Source organism: Podarcis muralis, chromosome 6 (genome assembly GCF_964188315.1).
Source record: "Podarcis muralis chromosome 6, rPodMur119.hap1.1, whole genome shotgun sequence".
In the NCBI taxonomy this organism is placed as follows: Eukaryota; Metazoa; Chordata; class Lepidosauria; order Squamata; family Lacertidae; genus Podarcis; species Podarcis muralis.
Window position 1 is genome coordinate 5,824,506 of NC_135660.1, and position 20,503 is coordinate 5,845,008.

Genomic DNA, 20,503 nt, shown 5'->3' on the forward strand with positions numbered 1-20,503 from the left:
TTTTAAACAGGCTTGGATTGCAGTTTTTGAATCCTATAGCAAAATATGACCATGCTACTATCCTTCCGTTACCCCTGCAGATCCATGTCAGAAATTAGCCAAGCACCAGGCACATTTTGTGACTGGTGCGGGTCCAACTGCTGTCACACAGAGATCTCTTAATGCCAGGTTGGTGATTGGGGAAAGCAAAATGTCACTTTGAGAAGGATCTGAAATATTTTATTTCAAGCTTGAATTTGATTTATTCTGGATTGTTTTATTTGATGTTTTAATGTGTTGTAAACCGCTTTGAGATTTGTTCTTTACAATTTAAAGTGGTATAGAAATGGAATTAATCATCACCATCATGAATTTGGAGGGGAGGCAGTGCAGAGACATTCCATTGTGGCAACTGTAACCTAGGTCTAAGGTGCCATTGGGCGATTAGATTATATACTTGAGTGTCTAACATTGCTGCAGATTATATATATATATATATATATATATATATATATATGTGTGTGTGTGTGTGTGTGTGTGTGTATCCCATGCACTACCCCAGCAGTGATCTCAAAGTAAAGAGAAACACACACACTACTCCCTAAAAAGTTTGTCATGCAAGTTTCAGAAGCAGCATTTGGAGTCCATGTGCCTGAAGATATAGCTTTATCATCTATTCTAAAACACTTCACAATTCTTAACATGCAGCAGGATATCTGCAAATGCAGAACCCAGCCATGATCTTGAAAAGCATAGAAAGGTCATGAGGGACTACTGTATTTGACTGAACAGACCTATCAACACACTCCTGAATTTCACTACATGATTCCAAAAGAAAAAAAGCACAAGATGTAGCAATATGAATAAAACTAAGCTTTTGTCGGACGGAACTATGCATTAGGAAGAATGGAAACCCAGCTATTCTAAGCAGCACAAGGCACAAAGTTGGCTACAACAAAACACATACTTTAGGTTCCTAGAGACAGAAAGTGGCAAAAAAGGGATTATGCCTCATGGTAACACAAAAAACACATTGCAGTTCTGTCCACAGCTGTAACATACTAGTCTATAAGGAGTTATGGTACTTCCAGGGACAGTATCTATGGGTGCCAATCTCCACAACAATTGTTGCTATTTCAGACTGAATATCCATATCAGCAAGGAAGGTATAATTGCCATTGCACAAATATAGCCTCCCAATGGGAAGAACATATTCCTTTTAGAAATCTGTTGTTTCATCTTTATTCTTATAGGACCCCACTCAAACTATTTTATGTTACTCATAACTAGCTAAGAATCTATTTTCCACATAAATCTGTCAAAGGAACAGGTTTATTTTTAAGGCAAGGATAAGAAGATGCAGTCACTTTTGAAGAAATGCACATGCAGAAAACAAGCTGTTATTCTCTGCAAGTTCATTTGAATGTTATCTTGCACTATGCAATAGTTGCAGCCAGTGCACTGTATTAATGCACCTCACACTGTGTCTCAAATGTGGTACAACTAATACAGCAACAGTGCAAGTTCAGTGTATTAGTCACTAAGGCTGCAGTCCTAATCTTATGTAATGGAGTAAACACCATAGAATTCAATTGGTCTTAGTTTCAAGTAGAAAATAGTTGGGATCACACTGTAAGCAACTATACCTCCCATAGGAACTCCTTCATGTTACTATGTTTTCATCCTCCCAATGACGGTCCATATTCCTTTCCTCACCCCTTTTTAAGGTTATGGCAACAAATCAACTGTCTATAAAGCCATCCCTTGGGGATGATCTGGTGTCATTGCCTTTGATACCCCAAGGGCATTTAAAGCAGTCTTTACAAAAAAAATTAATACATCATAGCAGATCTATGAAACAGCCTCAGAGTGCGTGAGTCTGCAAATCTTGCTACGTTGCCATGAAATAATCATATTTGTCATTGGTAAAAACTGCACAAGTCTTCACATGAATTTAAAGATCTTTAGAAAAGCTATTTTCCAACTGTCCTTTTCATTTGCAGCTCATCAGGGTAGCTGCATTTAACTTGTTCTAAGGGATCTATACTGAACCCCCTCCCCCAAGAAAAAAACATCCACAGAACACCACTCCCTTATAAAATTTCTGGGTAGTCAGGAGGATGATTCTGCATCCTCTCTCTGTGCTGCCAGATCTGATGCTTGGTCATCCATTACTTTGTTTGCAGCACCATCTGTGGGGCCAATTTATAAACAGCAGCAAGCAGTTCTTGTTTTAAACAACACTTTTAATGCATAATTTTAGAACTGTGGGGCAGCAGCGGCAGCGCCTATCCTCTGTTTCTCAACCCTTACGGCTCTTGAAAGGTACCCAGCACTAGACAGCCTCCCTTCTGCCACTGAAAAAAGCAGCAGCAGCAACGTAAACAAGGGAGGGGTCCTCAACCTGTAAACTGCTCTGCATAGGCCATTTCACAATCCCATTCACTTCCATGCAGATACCTGAAGAGGGTGAGGGACTGCCCTTTAAAAAGCACAGCAAAGTGAAAGAGGGAGGACTTGGATGACTGAAAAATCATTATTCTGCATGAAAAGGGAGAACAGGAAAGTCCTTTGTCACTAGATTTGTAGAAAGATGTGCTGTTCTGCAGGAGTGTGCAAGGGAGGGAGCATCCTAAACCACTGGTAAGGCAGGAGAGGAAAAACACCAGGTCTGACTCTGCACCTTCTAATCTCCCTCTCTCTCACACACACCAATTTCTGTATTCATTCATAGGCTCCCCCCACCTCCATAAATAAGTTAAAAACAAAAATTCAAGGAGTGCAATCTGAATCACACTTACTAGAGAGTAAGGCTGCGATCCTAATGCCAGCCACCTACCTGAGAGCAAGCCTATGTCACTATTGAGGACGGTGGGCCTTCCTCCCAAGTAAACAGGCACAGAAGTGATCAGCCAGACCTTCAGAAGGACTCCCAATGCCCTCTCCCCCCAGTTGCCCTCCCCACTTAAGGAAAGCGATCTCTGTTTCACTGCCCCCTTCAAGGCTCTGCCCCAAACGTCTTGAAGGGAAAGAGCGTGGGTGGCACAAGGAACTGCCCAAGTTTGCAAAACGAAGAGGAAGAAACGAATCTAGGCTCCTGAATAAACTGGGAATGATGGGGGAGGTGGAGGTTTTTTGTTGCTGTTTTTTTGCTTGGGGGAGAAGAAAGAAAGGAGGAAATGAGATTCCACTTCTTACTGGAACCGAGGCTGCATCAGCAATCAGGGAAGGCCGTCCTTTTGGTACTGTTAATCTTCTGGCTGCATATGCAAATCTATAGATAGATATGTATGTCCCCTTTCCAATCCTGCCCGTTCCTGGCCCCACCCCGCACGAAATGTCTCATGCATTGGTAGGCCGCCGCCCCCTCCCATAAATAAATTACAAACAAAAAACCCCAGCCCAAAGTCAAAGGTATTTGGGGGGGGGGGGGAGAGGGGCGCCTCCCCGGCGGATCTCTTTCAAAATGTCCTCCTTCTCTCCCCCCGCACCTTCCAAAACACCCCCCCCCAAAAAAAAACACCCAACAGCCTCCACCTTTTCTTTACAAGGAACTCCGTTCAGAGTCCAGGGTGGAGAGAAGGGAAGTCTTCAGGAGCAGCTCCCCCCAAAATATATATATAACCCCCCCTCACAAAAACGACGCCTGAGGTCCCCATAACAGCCCCTGCCCCCCCCAAAAAAGGACTTCTGAGGAAAACAAACCTCATTTAAGCCGCCCCCCCTCCTCAAGTGTCTTGTGAGGGGAGGGGGGCATTTCCCCAATTTAAATAAACGCCCCCCCCCTCTATTTGAATAACCGCCCTCCTACCTGGCTTGAGCGACAGCGCCTCTACAGCCCTCAGCGGCCCCGGAGCCACAACTGGGGTCAATAGGCAGCCCGAGAACCTCAGAACGGCTCCTCAGTCGCACTGCGCCTGCGCGGGCACCCGCGGGCAGCCCAGTCCGCTACCACTTAGCACCACCACCAGCAGAGTCTTCTTTTCCCCTCCTTCGCGGGGTGCTTCGGGAGATGTAGTCCGCGATCCCTGCCTGTGCCCCTGCTAGGGCTGGGGAGAGGGACTACGCATCCCACAAGGCAGCGCGCGGGGCGGCAAGCCGGCTCCTTTCCCCGCAGGCTCCTCCCACCTTTATCCTCTCCTCTCGCCGGCCGGGTCCTGAACGTTCTGAGCGCCTCCCGGGTCCTTCTGGGCGCTTCACACGTGCGCTTCCCGCTCCCGAGGGCGGCGCACGTGTTTGCTTGCTAGTCCGGTGGAGGTGGGGGGGGTGGAGGGTTCCCAGCTCTGATTTTGGGGTATATTGCAACGGGAGCTGCAAACGGCACGAGCCGGTTTTGAGCTGCGCGGACCCGTGCTCGCTTTCCCTGGTAATGGGGTCCCATTGAACTGAATGGGGTGCTGTGGGGCACTCTTCTGTAGGCCTGTTGTCGCTATTAATCTGCAGTCTCTGCGCGCGCGGTGGTTTGGGGGAAAGGGGAGCTTCTCCCCCCACCCGGAATGAGCTCCGTTGGATTTTTCTTTGTAAAAAACTCCCATAGGATTTTGCGCTGGTACTGAGCCGGCTTCATCGGATGCGCGGTGTGGATAGGAGTGGTTTAGTTTTATTTGACAAGGTTCATGTACCCTTTAATCAACCAAAACCTCATAAGTAGTTCAGATAATCAACGGAAACATTCAGTGCGAATACCAGTAACTTTAACAACAAACTGGTCTCAGGGTCGTTGCTTCTACCCCCACCTTAGGAGAAAGCTTTCCTGCGTTGGGGGGGGGGTGGTGGTCTAGGTGACGCTCTTGATCCCTTCCAACAAGTCTATGATTCTATGAAATGCACATCAAGTTTATCATAGAATCTTAAGAGTTGGAAGGAACCCCCAGGGTCATCTAGTCCAACCCCCTGCAATGCAGGGATCTCAGCTAAAGCGCCCATGGCAGATGGCCATCCGACCTCTGTTTAAAAACCTCCAAGGAAGGAGAGTCCACCACCTCTCGTGGGAGTCTGTTCCACTGCTGAACAGCTCTTACTTTCAGAAAGTTTTCCTGAATGTTTAGTCAGAATCTCCTTTCTTGCAACTGAAAGCCATTAGTTCGAGTCCTACCTTCCAGAGCAGGAGAAAACAAGCATGCTCCCTCCTCCATGAGACAGTCCTTAAGATATTTGAAGATGGCTATTACATCTCCTCTCAGTCTCCTCTTTTCCAGGATAAACATACCCAGCTCCTTCAAGTGCTCCTCATAAGGCTTGCTTTCCAGGCCCTTGATCATCTTGGTTGCTCTCCTGTGCACACGTTCCAGCTTGTCAACCTCCTCCTTAAATTGTGGTGCCCAGAACTGGACACAGTATTCCAAGTGTGGTCTGACTAAGGCAGAATAGAGAAACTATTACTTCCCTTGATCTGGACACTAGACTTCTGTTGATGCAAAGTAGAAGTAAAATCAGTAATATCAATGGGCAGGGAAACAAAACAAAAAAATTCCTTCCAGTAGCACCTTAGAGACCAACTAAGTTTGTTATTAGTATGAGCTTTCAGGTGCATAGCTTTTCTTGTGGCTGCCACACTGAAAGACTAATTGCTAGCAAGTGTGGCACAAACGTTAGTCGGCACTTGTAAAGGTGCCAGTTCCTCACACCAAATCAGTCAAGTGGGCATGTATTGAGAGTAAGGTGGTCTGTACTTTGTGCAATTCATTGCATTGCCCTCTGATAACCATTTGCAGTTCCATCCTGCCCACACTACACTGCTAGGAGCAATGATGCAGCTGATGAAGTGCATTCTAGTCTACGAAAGCATATGCTGTGATGTCATGGAACGTAAAGCTATTGATAGCAACTGGCCTTAATGGCTATATTTACCGTCAGTATCAGAAGCAGCGCATAGTTTCTGAAACTCACAGGAGAGGAGAGCAATGCAGTTGCGTTCATGTCCTGCCTGCAGACTTCCCACAGGCATCTGGCTGGCCATTAGGAGAACAGGGTGCTGGACTAGATGGGCCATTGGCCTGATGCAGCCCTAAGGCTGGATGTCTAGGATATGGGGCAGGGAGAGTTAAAACATTGGGGCTAAAAGGCCATGAATGCCTTGGTTGTGGCTTTGCTTCAAAGCTGCTTCTGTGTTTTATTTCTGTAGCATTTTACATAGTTACTATCTTAGTCTGCAATCAACACACTTGCCTGAGAGGAAGCCCCGTTGGCTTTAGTGTGGCTTACTTCTGAAGAAGACATGTCTAAGATGGCACTGTTAATTATTTTCCTGTATACTCCCCTGAGAGTTTTAACTGAAGGGCAGCGCTGACATTTTCTAAATAAATACATGAAATGCAAGCACTCCATTAGATCCTAGCAGGCCCAGAACTCATGCAGGAGAAGAACAAGGTGACCTACTTACAAGGATAGTATAATTAGCAATGGCTTCCTACCTTATTGACCACCTCACTTGAGGCTAAATATGTAGCATCTGCTGTAGGAAGGAAATGCTTGGGCCTTGATTCAAAATCCAAGTAAGTGAGAGTGGGAAACGGTTGCTGCTGAGAGGCAAAGCTAAGGCCAGGGGAAATAGAATAATAGTCATCTAGTCCAACTCCAGCAATGCAGAAATCACAGAATCCCTAACAGGTGCTCCCTCCAATCTCTGCTTTAAAACCTCCAGTGAATGAGAGGTCCATCACCTTCCAAAGCCCTTTCCACCCATTTAACAGCTCTTACTGTTGGAAATGGTGCTGGAGGAGACTCTTGAGAGTCCCATGGACTGCAAGAAGATCAAATGTATCCATTCTTAAGAAAATCAGCCCTGAGTGCTCACTGGAAGGACAGATCCTGAAGCTGAGGCTCCAGTACTTTGGCCACCTCATGAGAAGAGAAGACTCCCTGGAAAAGACCCTGATGTTGGGAAAGATTGAGGGCACAAGGAGAAGGGGACGACAGAGGACGAGATGGTTGGACGGTGTTCTCGAGGCTACCAGCATGAGTCTGACAAAACTGCGGGAGGCAGTGGAAGGCAGGAGTGCCTGGTGTGCTCTGGTCCAGGGGGCCACGAAGAGTCGGACATGACTAAACGACTAAACAACAACAACAACAGTTGGAAAATTCTTCCTAATGTTTTCTCGGAATCTCTTCTCATTTGAATCAATTGGTTTGGGTTCTACCCTCTGGAGCAACAGAAGACAAACTTACTTCATCTTCCATGGGACAGCTCTTCAGATATTTGAATAACTGGCCTCAGGGGTAGCTTGCAATAACAGGCCAATCAAAATGTAATTTGGATATTTCTCCTGGAGCAAAGTATGGGGAAAGTGCTATAGTTAATTTGCATATGTAAGTTATTGCTACAGATGATTTGCATACACTCATTTTTACAGTCCATGCTCCTCATATGTAGAGCAGGGATGGCAACCTGTGGCCTTTTGGATGCTGTTGGAGGGCTCCCAACAGCGCCAGCCAGCAGAGTCAAAGGTCAGCAATAACAAGACGGGGGGGGGGGCGGTGTCCAGCTCTCAGAGGATGACCTCCAAACCATCCTAAATATCTTCGCAGAAGCTTACAGAAAGCTTGGCCTATCACTCAACACCCAAAAAAACCAATGTGTTGCACTAACAAACACAAAAAATTTCAGAAATAGACTGGAAAGAGAAATTGCTGAATTGCAAATTATTACCAAACTTAAAACCATGGAGAGACCTGGTCTGAATAGAGAAATTGGATTCTTATCTCATTATACATGATAAAGGTATTTTTAGCCATTCTCACCCCTTGCTTTTTCCTGTAAGACCAATTGCAGTCGTTAACAGTCGTCAACAGGTTTACCACGCCTATCGCCAATCACCCCTCCCCACCCTCTCATTACATATAAGGGTCTGGTGACTTCTGTTTCAGTGTATCTGAAGAAGTGTGCATGCACACGAAAGCTCATACCAGTAACACACTTACTTGGTCTCTAAGGTGCTACTGGAAGGAATTTTTTGTTGTTGTTTTTTGTTCAAATACAAAACAACCCCTCTGCAGCACCACAAATCCAACTCAATAGTATAACATTGGAAAGTGTTGATCACTTCTCTTACCTGGGTGGTTATCTTTCCACATGGGCCAATATTGATGCGGAAATCTAGCATTGCCTGAGCTCTGCGAGTGCAGCTTTCTCCCAATTGAAGTGCAGAGTGTTTGAGGGACATTTGCTGGGAAATCAAAATGCTTGTTTACAGGAGCTATTGTACTACCAACCTTACTGCCTGCTTGCGAAACATGGACCACTTATAAACGCCATCTCCAACTCCTCGAAAGATTCCATCAACGGTGTCTCCGAAAAAAATGTGCATGTCACTTGGGAAGACAGGCAAACTAATGCCAGTGTACTGGAAGAAGCAAAGATCACCAGTGTTGATGCAATGATTCATCAACTTCATTGGACTGGTCATGTTATTTGGATGCCTGATTATAGTCTTCCAACGCAACTACTCTATTCCGAACTTAAAAATGGAAAGTGTAATGCTGGTGGTCGACAAAAGAGCCTTAAAGACTGTCTCAAGGCAAATCTTTAAAAATGTAGTATAAACACTGTCAATTGGGAAACACTGGCCTGCGAACACTCCAGTTGGAGAACAGCCTTTACCAAAAGTGTCATGACCTTTGAAGACGCTCAAATGCAGGATGAAAGGGAGAAATGTGCTAAGAGGAAGGCACGCTTGGCAAACCCTCACCGTGATCAACTCCTGCCAGGAAACCTATGTCCCCACTGAGGAAGGATGTGTGCATCAGAATTGACCTCCACAGTCACTTTCGGACTCACTGTTATGACCATGTTCATGGAAGACAATCTTGCTTGGCTTTGAGTGATCCATCACCAAAGAAGTAGAAGACTCCTCTCCCATTCACTAAGGACAGGGAGGGTATGCCCTTTTGTCAGCTATTTGCTAGTCATTGTACACCATTTACCCATAATTTCCCTAACAAAGGAGATACTTGTCAGGACCATTTAAATCATGGCTCCTTAGGCTCCTTAAGACAAGAGGGTTGGTGGAACCAGCAGTGTAGCTGATTGTTATCAGCAGGGAGGCATTTGTTAAGTAAATGGCTCACAAGGTCCGATAAATATTTGGCAGAAATTCCCTCCCCACCCCTTTTACTCCTTAGGCATGAACCTGGTGACTCCAACATGCAAATGTTCCAAGTCTAATGTGACAATAATTGAAATCACCCTTTGCTATAGCATTTCCTCTTTCAGATGCCTTCTTGATTCCATTCTCCATCTCATGATCACCCTCAGCATTTTGGTCAGGAGACCAAGTGTTCAATTACTAAACCATCTTAATTTCAACTTCCCCTTTCCTCAGCAAAACAGTGGACACTCAAATGGAGCAAAGGCTTATTTAATTCTTTTGCAGATGCGGTTGCTTTCCAACTCCCATCAGCCCTAGCAAGCAAGGGATAAGAAAGAGTTGTAGTTTATCAACACATGGAGAGCAGCAGGTTCTGCACTCCTGTTTTAAATATACCTACCAGCCCAGGGGTACTGGGCCTTCAACAAAACCAAGTGGGTAGGACATAGTGTCTGTCAATCACCTGACATCATGATATCAGATGTCTGACAAGTATGCGGGACAACACAGCTGTCAAAGTTTTCATTGAAGCTGCAGCTAACACAAAGCTTTGTGCTATTGGACCAAGGTGGGCTCCCTACTTGGGTGTTGGGAACAAACCTTCTCCAGCAGTTGGGAGCTCATGTTAAGCTCCCAGTTGCTCCTTTTGTAGCCAGGTGACATAGATTGTCAGGTATGGAGCAGGTGGGCATGGCTTGCAAGGAACAGCCTGGCAGGCAGTATTGGGACCACTGCCCGGCCAAATTTGGTCCATCATCCAAAAGTCCCCATCCACAACCAAAACATTGCAGTTGTGGAGCACTCTTGCCTTTTTTTCAGGATACTCCATTCCTGTCCCACCCTTCATTGCAGGGGGTAGGGCTAGATGACCTTTGGGATCCCTTCCAACGTGATAATTCTTAGCATTCTTTGGCCACTGAGCACATTCTGTCTTCAGTGGGTTGTCTGGAGCCATTTTTGCCCTGTTAGGTTTGTTCCCTCCTAAATAAATGTGTTTCTACTTCTCGAACATTAGGGTTCACCAAACACAGGGGTACCTCTCTCGTACTGAAACCTTACTCTTATTTCTCATTGGCCCCATGTCACCAAGTTTGCTATTTGTTGGTATATATATGATGATGATATCAAGGCTGAGTCAACAAAGCATAGATATTTTTAATATTTTAAAAAACATACCGCTCCAGGGTAAGAACCTGAAAAAGGGCGAGGGTGATTTAACACTTGGGAAAGTTGTCTCTTTACTTTGTGACTTGGGTGTTGGCCACAACCGTCTCCTGGCACCCTATGAGAAACAAGACACCAGGAAGGACAACATGAAGCCATAATTTCTGACGAAGAAATGCAAGTTTTGTTCTGACATTGTGTTCCAGAGCTCCTTTTTAAATGTTCTAACCCAGCAAGGAAGAACAGTGCCTGGAAGAAGCCATCTGGGGCTGCCAGTTGATACATGCACATAGTTGCCCGTCAACAAGAGCCAGATAGACTCCAATAAAACTCTCTTCTTTTGCCTTCAAAAAAAGAAAAAAAGAGCTAGATAGGAACTGTTAACTGCAATATGCTTTATGGTCCTCATGTCATCTGTCTTCACCATAATTTGAATGGGACCAATCTATATCACCTATATTTAATGGATAGAATCAATCAGAGTGTTGCACACGCTGCGTGTCATACACCACATATATTTAAGGCACATGATGCTTCCCTGCAAACAGTCCTGGGAACTGTTTTTTGCCCCTTACAGGGCTGCATCTCCCAGCACCCTTGACAAACTACAATTCCCAGGATTCTTTGGGGGAAGTCGTGGGCTTTAAACGTGTGGCATGTAGCCAGCCACAAATCTTAATTTTTCATGAGGTAATTCATATGTTGTGATGGCCTGGGATTCCGATTCAGAGAGTGAACTGGAGGAATCCCAGCCTGCACAGGAGTCCCCGCCTCCAGGGCCGGCTGAACTGGGGCAAGGCCTTGATTCTGAGGAGCCTGCACCTGTGCCGGATCCTCAGGAGCAGGCACCAGGTGAATCCACTCTGGCCCCAGAGGTGGTTGAGGACTCAGTGCCTACAGGTGAGTCTCCCCCTGGGCCCAGTAACCCTTCAGCCTCTCCTGAACTGCAGAGGCTTAGGGCAGAGAGGCGAAGGGAACTGGTTTCTCCCAGGAGGAGTGCTCGCCTTAAGGCCAGGAGAGGCGGGGCTCCTGGGGGCCAGGACCGCCCCTGGCCTCAGAGAAGATAAAGGCCAGTCAGCCCGGTCCCAGGTTGCGAGAGCAACGTCGTTGTTGAGTACCTGTTCTTACCCGGACCCAGACCTGATCTTCCAGTGTTCCTGTTCCCCGCCCGGCCTCCTGCTTCTGATCTTTGAGTGTTCCTGTCCCCTCCCGGCTTCCTGCTTCGGACCTCGCCTTGCACCTTGTGAACTATTTCCAGGCTAGTGACTCAGGACTGAACTTTGACTACGATAACAGTAACCTTCCCCCCGGGACCAGCACATATGTATAGATAACTCTGGGAAATTAAGATGGTGCGTCTCTGCACTTTGCAGTCTGCCAGGCTACCGTAATGGTCCAAACTTTAGCTTCATGGCTGAATGAGGGAACCTTTGACACTTGAAAAAGAGAGTAATTAAATTGCCTAAGGGCCACACTCCCATCTAAGCAATCTTCTGGGGACCACATGCAAATGGTGGATGCAAAGCAACAAATGTAAATGTTAACTTGGTACAGTAGGCTAGTTTGAAGGAAGGTGTGAAGTAGGGCTGGTGGGGTGTGGGGCCAGGAGAGAGTTGCGAGGGCCAGGTAGAGGGGTCTGGGGGCCGCATCTGGCATTCATGTCTGAGGTCTCCCAGCCTCACTCTGAGTGCTACACCATCAAGAGATGGGAGCCTTGGGGACAGTAAATGAGGTGAAGGGACAACAGCAACTGTTCTTTGAGTTATTCTCCTCCACAATTTCTCTTCCCTGGGGTGTGAGCCTGGGCAGCGTGTCTGGGGCCCTGGGCTGCTCAGATGACAAGGACATCCCCTCTTAGCCTTGCTAATGTGAGCCAAAGGAAAGGAAAGCAATATGTTTGGCACCAGCTTGGCTGCAGGAGTTGTTGGAAGGAGACAGTGTACAACACACCATCTAACCGCATTGAGGGCTCCACTCCAGATTTGCATCGGGTTTATTTTGCTTCTCCCAAACATATCCCACAAGGCAGCAGGTATGGATTTTTACTCTTGGATTTACTCTCAAAGCATTTCTGACAAATGAGGTTTAGGACCAGAGTTTTTGTCCTCCTAGATGGGCTCCCTTCCCAGGATGATGAGCCCCATCTGCCCCTCACATCCCTCTACATCTCATGCAGAAAAGATTACATTTCCATGGACAGAACTAGGACAGGAGATATATCTGATGCCATGGCTTCTGCCAGTTGTTGTGTGCCCCTTGCAGACTCAGGGGCAATTCACAGGAGCCTATTTTCCCCAGGGAACGCTCTTTACCAATCACTTTTCAAAGAGTTCCTGGTTTCATCCGAGGCTCTTATCTCTTGCAACTCACTTCGCCTTCTGATTCATCCCTTTCTGGCAGGTGAAAAAAACCAGCTGCTGTAAGCAAGATATGTTAGATTTGAATTCCAGGGTAAATGAGGGTAAACACAAATTGTTACAGCTTATAGTTCAGTTTTCTTATTATTAAATGGAGTTCTTGTTTCCTTGGACACACATTTCAAGTCTATTTAATTAGTATAAAGGTAAAGGTAAAGGTACCCCTGCCCGTACGGGCCAGTCTTGACAGACTCTGGGGTTGTGCGCCCATCTCACTCAAGAGGCCGAGGGCCAGCGCTGTCCGGAGACACTTCCGGGTCACGTGGCCAGCGTGACAAAGCTGCATCTGGCGAGCCAGCGCAGCACACGGAAACGCCGTTTACCTTCCCGCCAGTAAGCGGTCCCTATTTATCTACAACTGCTAGGTTGGCAGGCGCTGGGACCGAACGACGGGAGCGCACCCTGCCGCGGGGATTCGAACCGCCGACCTTTCGATCGGCAAGCCCTAGGCACTGAGGCTTTTACCCACAGCGCCACCCGCGTCCCTATTTAATTAGTATATTGATTGTTAAATTCCATTCTGATTGTCTTTATCGTTTTTTGTAAAGAACTACGCAGAAACTCTGGTTTTAGTATGCTGGCTGTTTGACCGTAATAATAAACATTAATTCATTCATTCCTACTAACCAAGTGGTGACTGAGGAAAAGCCTCACCACTAGCGAAAGCTCCCAGTCTTTACGCCACACATTAGAATAACAGGGGCAGGGCAGGGGGTGCATGTTTTTAATTGTTTACTTGTTCCTGCAGATGGTAAATTGTTTCTTTGCATTGGGCCTGATCTGGAGAAGCAAAAGAGCTGGTACAGTGTAAAGATCTGGTTGAAATGTCGCCGCCCATCCCTCACCTTGTTCATTTCTTGCCCTGGTGGGGTATCTTTTTATTCATTATATTTTATTAAATTTCAAAAAATTCACATATACACTCCAAAACACAACAAATTTTTCTTTTTTCTTTTACTTCCATTCCCGTTTTCCATGGTGTTTACAATTTCTCCCCCTTGCTTATAATCATAACCACCATACAATAACACTGTGAGCCAGTGTGGTGTAGTAAAGAGCGGTAGTCTCGTAATCTGGGGAACCGGGTTCGCGTCCCCGCTCCTCCACATGCAGCTGCTGGGTGACCTTGGTCTAGTCACACTTCTCTGAAGTCTCTCAGCCTCACTCACCTCACAGAGTGTTTGTTGTGGGGGAGGAAGGGAAAGGAGATTGTGAGCCGCTTTGAGACTCCTTCGGGTAGTGATAAAGCGGGATATCAAATCCAAACTCCTCTTCTTCTTCTCTAATTTCTTCTGTTGCTCATACTTCAAATCCTGCTCATTAATTCATCATACTATATTGCATTAAATATTCTGAAAAGGCTTCCTTCCATTCTTCCACATAACAATCCTCATTAGGTTCTCTTATTTTTGCTGTTGGCTCTACCAATTCCGCCTAGTCCATCGCTTTTCTTATCCATTACCCTGGTGGGGAATCTCTAGCTTATGGGCAACCATTTACCTGCTCCTGTTGCCACAGCACCCACTACAAAAGACAATCAGCACCAATTTTGGGTGAGGCCTCGCCCCAAATAGACGCAGTCATGCCCAAAATCGGCACAGATGGCAGCACCACTTCTCCGCTGGTTGAGGTGGCAGGGCAGGTGGGACACCCACAGGCGTGCTGCTTGGGGAGCTTCTGCCGCCTGAGGCAATGGTCTCACCCTGCCTAATGGTTGGGCTGGGTCTGTGTGACCCGACCCAGCAGGCTCTTCTTAGGTACCCAGCCAGCCAGAACCCTGATACTGAGCAAATTGATCTCAGAGGTCCCATTGGCTCCAGTCCAACCAACTGCAAATTACCTGGGCTCAGATTGCAGCCTGATTACGGAGTACTTTTCCCACACCACAATGGCGCCCTGCAAAATCCTTTTGCAAGTGCTTAATAGCAGGCTAAGAGGAAGGGTTGCAAAATGACCTGTAAGAAGAAAACCACAGAGGATGCATTATACAGTGGGAAACTTGTAATAAATAGCCTTAAGCACGGACTCGCCTGGTGTTTTTAACACACAGTTCAGCCGATATCTTATGCTTATTTTCGAATTCTGTCTTAGCTCAAGAGCACATTTAATGGAGTGGCCGGGTTGGAAATAAATTCTTCTTCTCTCAGTTAACCTTCTTCATCACTGTCTTTTGCTTTCTTTAAGATGAAGAACAATAATTTTTGATATAACAGGATGTGCTGCCCAGGGTTAAGTATTGTTATAATTTGGGGGGAGACCCCCAAACCCAACAAGACACCCCTCTCAGCCTCGCTGATGTGGTCCTAAGTAGAGTAAGGCATTTGGCACCAGCTTGGCTGCAGGAGTTGCTGGAAGGCAAGATTCCAGGCAAGTTGAAAAATACAGTCTAAGCTTCCTTTCTGAGGAATATAGCAGGTGAAATGGAGGAAAGTGGCTATAAAATAAAGGGTCATTTTTGTGGCAGAGAACCAAGTAGCAAAATAATGCAATTGAAAATAAAACAAAAACCTATTTTAAAACAGTATCAACTACAAACATTTTAATAAACATTTTAATGCTGCTTTTTAAAGATTGATTTGTGACAAGCAGCCCAGGGAATATTTGCTGAGAGACTGTTATATAAATGATAATAGTAACAACTTTTCTTCCTTCTCCTCTAAGGGCTTTTGTCTATTATTGCCCACCCAAATCTTCAAAACTTTCTTGATGCAAAATCCTTTCTATCATGTCCTCTGCTTGCTCCTTTTCAACGCCACACATAATGAGCCATGCGAAGTGTTTTTTGTTTGATTGTTGGTGCATATTTAAGTATAGTTATTATTGTAAACTAGAATAATGGCTTGAACTTTAACTGAGTGTGCTGGTTTGGCCACAGTTAATCAGATATCTTCCTGTAGAATATTCCACCGGGAGCTTTGAGCTTGCAAATTTAAACTGGTTGGGTTGGAATTTTACTGCTGTTTGGGGTTATTTTATTCTGAGTGGTGTGTTGTTGTTTTGTAAGCATGGTTGGAAATTCACACAGCTCTGTTCACCTCCTGCCTTTCAGCATTTGCCGCCTGAGGCAGCTTCCTCACTCTGCCTCATGGGAGAGCCAGCAACGTCTGGAGAGTACCGCTTGGGCACCATGAGTCCCTTGTAAGCAAATGCATCTATTTTCTGCCAGGGAACATTGTAGACATGCATGCTGTTTCCTTAGATCAGTGGTTCTCAAACTTATTTTTTCCTGGGCCACACTTTCAGAATAAAAATCTGCTTGTGCCACACCAATTTTTTTATTGATAAGAAATACATTTGGAAGGTGGGAGAAGAAACACCTCCTCCAACAGTGCTTGATTTATAACAAAGAACACAACTGCTTTATAATATCATCAACATCATCAATTTATTTATTTAGATGCCTCGCATCTGACTGGGTTGCCCCAGCCACTGAGGGCGGCTTACAGCAAATTAAACAAATCAAACCTATTGTCATGGGACTGCCAAGGAACGCCTTTGGGGGTGGGGAGAAGAGTCAGAGCGGGAACAGTCAGAAGGACACAGAGAGGAAGTGATGGAAGGGGAAGAGGGAGAGAGCCAGGAGGCGGGGAGGCTCTCTGATGCTGAAGCAGAGCCCCAGCACCGCACAGGGAGTTCAGGAACAGACAGAGACCCTATGCCTGTGCCTTTGGCACAGGAAAGGAGAGGGTTAAAGCGCAGGAATCAGAGACGTCCCATGAAGCTTCCCCACCTTTTCTGTTGGAGGAGAAGCAGGAGAAGACCACTCCCCGAATCTGAACCGGGCGATTCGGATGCATGATTGTACTGTGCTGCTTGTACATATGTAAAATAAAGAACTGTAAATATCTCTCTTAATATCACCTATTAAGCACAGTAAAATATCAAATATTAAAAACTTCCCTATACAGGGCTGCCTACAGATGTCTTCTAAAAGTCAGATACAGTGGTACCTCAGGTTACAGATGCTTCAGGTTACAGATGCTTCAGGTTACAGACTCCGCTAACTCAGAAATAGTACCTTGGGTTAAGAACTTTGCTTCAGGATGAGAACAGAAATTGTGCGGCGGCGGTGCAGCGGCAGCAGGAGGCCCCATTAGCTAAAGTGGTGCTTCAGGTTAAGAACAGTTTCAGGTTAAGAACGGTCCTCCAGAATGAATTAAGTTCTTAACCCGAGGTACCACTGTAGTTGTTTATTTCCTTGACATCAGAGGGAATCCAAAAAGCATAAAACAATGCAGCCACATAAGAACATGGCTGATTCCCAGAATACAATATTGATTGTCCTTGAATCTTCCTGCCACACTTGCCATCCTCTCGTGCCACACCAATGTGGCGTGCCACACCCTTTGAGAACCACTGCCTTCGATTCTTGCAATGCTTTGGTTCTCAGTGGATCCTGTGGAACAGTTCTACATGATGATATTGGATCAGGCCGAATGAGAGGGGGCTGCATCTGTGAGGTCACCAGGGGCCCCCAGTGATGTCTTCTTGGGTGCACACACATTTTTGCACACAGAGACCCTGCAAAAGCACAAAGCTACCACTTACTTCTGCATGGAAAAGCATTGAGGACAGTGTTGCCATGGGGTTGTACCTGCCCACTATTGAATGACCAGCACTGATTGCAGAGAAGATGCAATGCAAAGAATGTGTAGGCTCATTGAGCACACATCCTTAGCAGGGGCTGCAACACACCACCCTTTCATGTGCAACTCGCCTATCAAATGACTCAGCATTTTGCTAATCCCAAGATTACGTAAATCTGAGTCTGAGCATTTGTTCTACTGACCTCCTACCTGCTTACACACCCACACTTACCTAATAAAATCCCAGGCTCAGCTACCATTGTAGGGTGTGTGCTGTTATTTTTCTGGCTTATGAAACACTTTTACATGCTAACATTGATGCCGTTTTGCCATCTCAGTATAGCTTTTCCCTCAACAACCTATGTCACTATGATTCCTTCTGTAAAGATGATGAACTGCAGTGAAGATTGTGACTTGCCATTGGCTATGCAATAATTGTGTGGAAGATTTAGGACTTGCTCAGACTCCCCCGGACCTGTCACTCACAGAACCATGCTGGCTCCCAGTGCTGGGTTTCAAAATATAGGCTAAACAAATTTATTTGCATAAGAGAGCAATCTTTGCATAATTTACAAAGTGCCAGGTTTGTAGCTTGGGTGTCATTTCTCATCTCTGTATAATTTGGGCTTTAAGGAAATATGGGGCCTAGATTTCACACATCACTAACACCTAAGAGGCCCCATTTCTTTCTTTCCAGGAAAGGAAAAGCAACTTCAGTCATTTTAGCACAGTACATAGGCGCCGACTCCATGGGGCCTGAGGGGGCTCGAGCCCCCTCAAAAAAATTTTGGGGGGGGCTCAGCCCCCCCAATAATCTCGGGCGCCCTTCCAGCAGAGCGCCGCCGCCGTCCCCCGCCTCCTCCCCACTTGCTCCCTCGCCAGCCAGCCAGCCAGCCGCGCGCCCTAGTCGGAGAGCCCCGGCCGTCCCCCGCGAGATTAGGGAATCCCCGGGGGCGGGGGCTCCTGCCTCGCTGCTTCGCAGCACCACCGCCACTGCCAAGGCACTGCCGGGGGGAATTTCCTTCCTCCTGGCCCCCGCGAGAACAGGGGAATCCCGACTGGCCACACCTCCCAGCCAGCCGATTGGCTGGCTGGGGGCGTGGCTTGCCCTATTTAGGGCCGGAGCCACTTTATTTGCATATTCATGAGCTTATTTATTATTCATGAGCTTTCCCGGGCCCCCCCAATATTTTTTATAAGTCCGCGTCCCTGGCACAGTACAATATGGTTCTGTAACAATGGCTCACCAGCTATGACATTTTACACAAGAATATCAAGGGGGACTTTGTCAAAAGCCTTACTGAAATCAAGATATACTATGACCACAGCATTTCCCTGATCCACCAAGCTTGTAAAGGTAAAGGGACCCCTGACCGTTAGGGTTGCGGCACTCATCTTGCTTTACTGGCTTCTGGGTCATGTGGCCAGCATGACTAAGCCACTTCTGGCGAACCAGAGCAGCGCATGGAAACGCCGTTTACCTTCCCGCCGGAGTGGTACCTATTTATCTACATGCACTGGCATGCTTTTGAACTGCTAGGTTGGCAGGAGCAGGGACCAAGCAACGGGAGCTCACCGTTCGAACCATTTGCACCATTTGAACCGCCGACCTTCCGATCAGCAAGCTTGTAACTCCATAAAAAAAGAAATGATTCATCCGGCATGACTTGCTTATGAAAACCCATGCTGGATTTTAATAATCACAGTATCCTTTTCTAAGTGCTCACAGACTTCATTATATGCCTCCAGTCTGCAGGGACCTCACCCGTTCTCCAATAATTCTCATAGATTATAGGCATAGGCTCTGAAATTACACCTGCAAACTCCTTTGTTTTATTTTATTTCAAATTTATTTTTATTAAAGATTTTCTTGGTTTATAAAAGTACATGCGTTGTTTCTTTTTTCAGGTTATACAGACTCTTACAAATCAGTTACATTTGTTATGAGACATTAGTGTTGGGGAAGAAGTGGGGGGAGAGGAGGGGTGGGGTGGTAAGGCTTATATTATTTTGTGTTTTTTTTTTATAAATTTTTTATTGCGTTTCTTTTCATAATTTTGAACATTCCAATACAAAATAGATCAAATACAAGAAACAATTTTTTGATTTTTCTTAACAAAATAAGAAGGAAGAAAAAAGAAAGAAAAAACCATTGTACTTCCTCACACCTTCCAAATCTGCATTCTTTGTAATATCAATGTCAGCAATTTGTTACCTTATTTCAAACCTTGTTACAACTTTCAATTATTATGTATCCATATTCAATGTATTGTATCTCAAATTTGATATCTTTAAAATAAACATAATATGTTTGGTTCACCTTGTCCTCTTTTCTCTTTTATCACCTATTTTGCCATTTACTTTATCATATTTGCTAAAGCATAACATTTCCAATAACATGCACTGTCTTAGGATTCATACAACTTATAATGTTTTTGCAAATAGTCTTTAAATTTTTTCCAATCCGCCTCAACCGATTCCTCCTCCAAATCTCGGATTCTGCCGGTCATTTCAGCTAACTCCATGTAGTCCATCAACTGCGTCTGCCATTCCTCCAACGTGGGTAAATCTTGTGTCTTCCAGTTCTTTGCGATGAGTATTCTTGCTGCTGTGCTGGCGTACATAAACAACGTTCTGTCTTTCTTTGACACTTTCTGGTCTACCATGCCCAGCAGGAAGGCCTCTGGATTCTTAGGGAAGGTATACCTAAATACCTTTTTCAATTCATTATAGATCATTTCCCAGAAGGCCTTCACTTTTGGGCAGGTCCACCAGAGATGAAAAAATGTCCCTTCTGCCTCCTTACATTTCCAACATTTATTGTCAGACAGGTGATATATCTTAGCTAACTTGACTGGGGTCATGTACCACCGGTATATCATTTTCATAATGTTTTCTTTCAGGGCAGTACATGCCGTAAATTTTATTCCGGTGTTCCATAACCTTTCCCAGTCTTCAAACATAATGTTATGTCCCACATCCTGTGCCCATTTTATCATGGCAGATTTAACTGTCTCATCCTGTGTATTCCACTTAAGCAGCAAGTTGTACATTCTCGATAATATCTTAGTTTTTGGTTCTAAGGCTTATATTATTTTGTATAGTGTATGTGTGGGGTTTTGTGTCAGTGTCAACTGGGTAGGCTCTCTTTTTATTCGTTTATTACATTCCCTTGGTAGTGAGATTTATTGGGGGGCAGGTGTGGTTGGTTGGCTGCAGTGGGGTTTGTTTGCATTGCGGGGGGCTTGTTGGGTCAGGTAAGCCAGATTGA

At 45.6% G+C, this 20,503-nt stretch overlaps 1 protein-coding gene and 2 long non-coding RNA genes across 6 annotated transcripts in view; 1 reads left to right on the top strand and 2 right to left on the bottom strand.

Moving 5' to 3' along the window:
• The window catches only part of ABCC5 (ATP binding cassette subfamily C member 5), a 45,759-nt gene extending 41,811 nt beyond the window's left edge, over positions 1–3,948 (bottom strand). For 3 of the 4 annotated variants that reach the window (XM_028731761.2, XM_077929645.1, XM_077929646.1), the window contains exon 1: positions 3,791–3,948. The gene's annotated coding sequence lies outside the window, so the exon portion shown is untranslated. The remainder of the gene's footprint in view (positions 1–3,790) is intronic. The other variant, XM_028731762.2, reaches the window with a different exon arrangement.
• Positions 3,949–10,200: 6,252 nt separating this feature from the next.
• On the bottom strand, positions 10,201–11,483 carry LOC144327927 (uncharacterized). The gene is made up of 2 exons (XR_013393098.1): positions 11,358–11,483; positions 10,201–10,347 (listed from the first exon to the last, which is right to left on the bottom strand). It is a non-coding gene; the product is annotated as an uncharacterized LOC144327927 (long non-coding RNA).
• Positions 11,000–17,951, top strand: LOC144327926 (uncharacterized). Its single transcript, XR_013393097.1, has 3 exons — positions 11,000–12,261; positions 15,696–15,784; positions 17,571–17,951. It is a non-coding gene; the product is annotated as an uncharacterized LOC144327926 (long non-coding RNA).
• Positions 17,952–20,503: the final 2,552 nt, after the last annotated feature.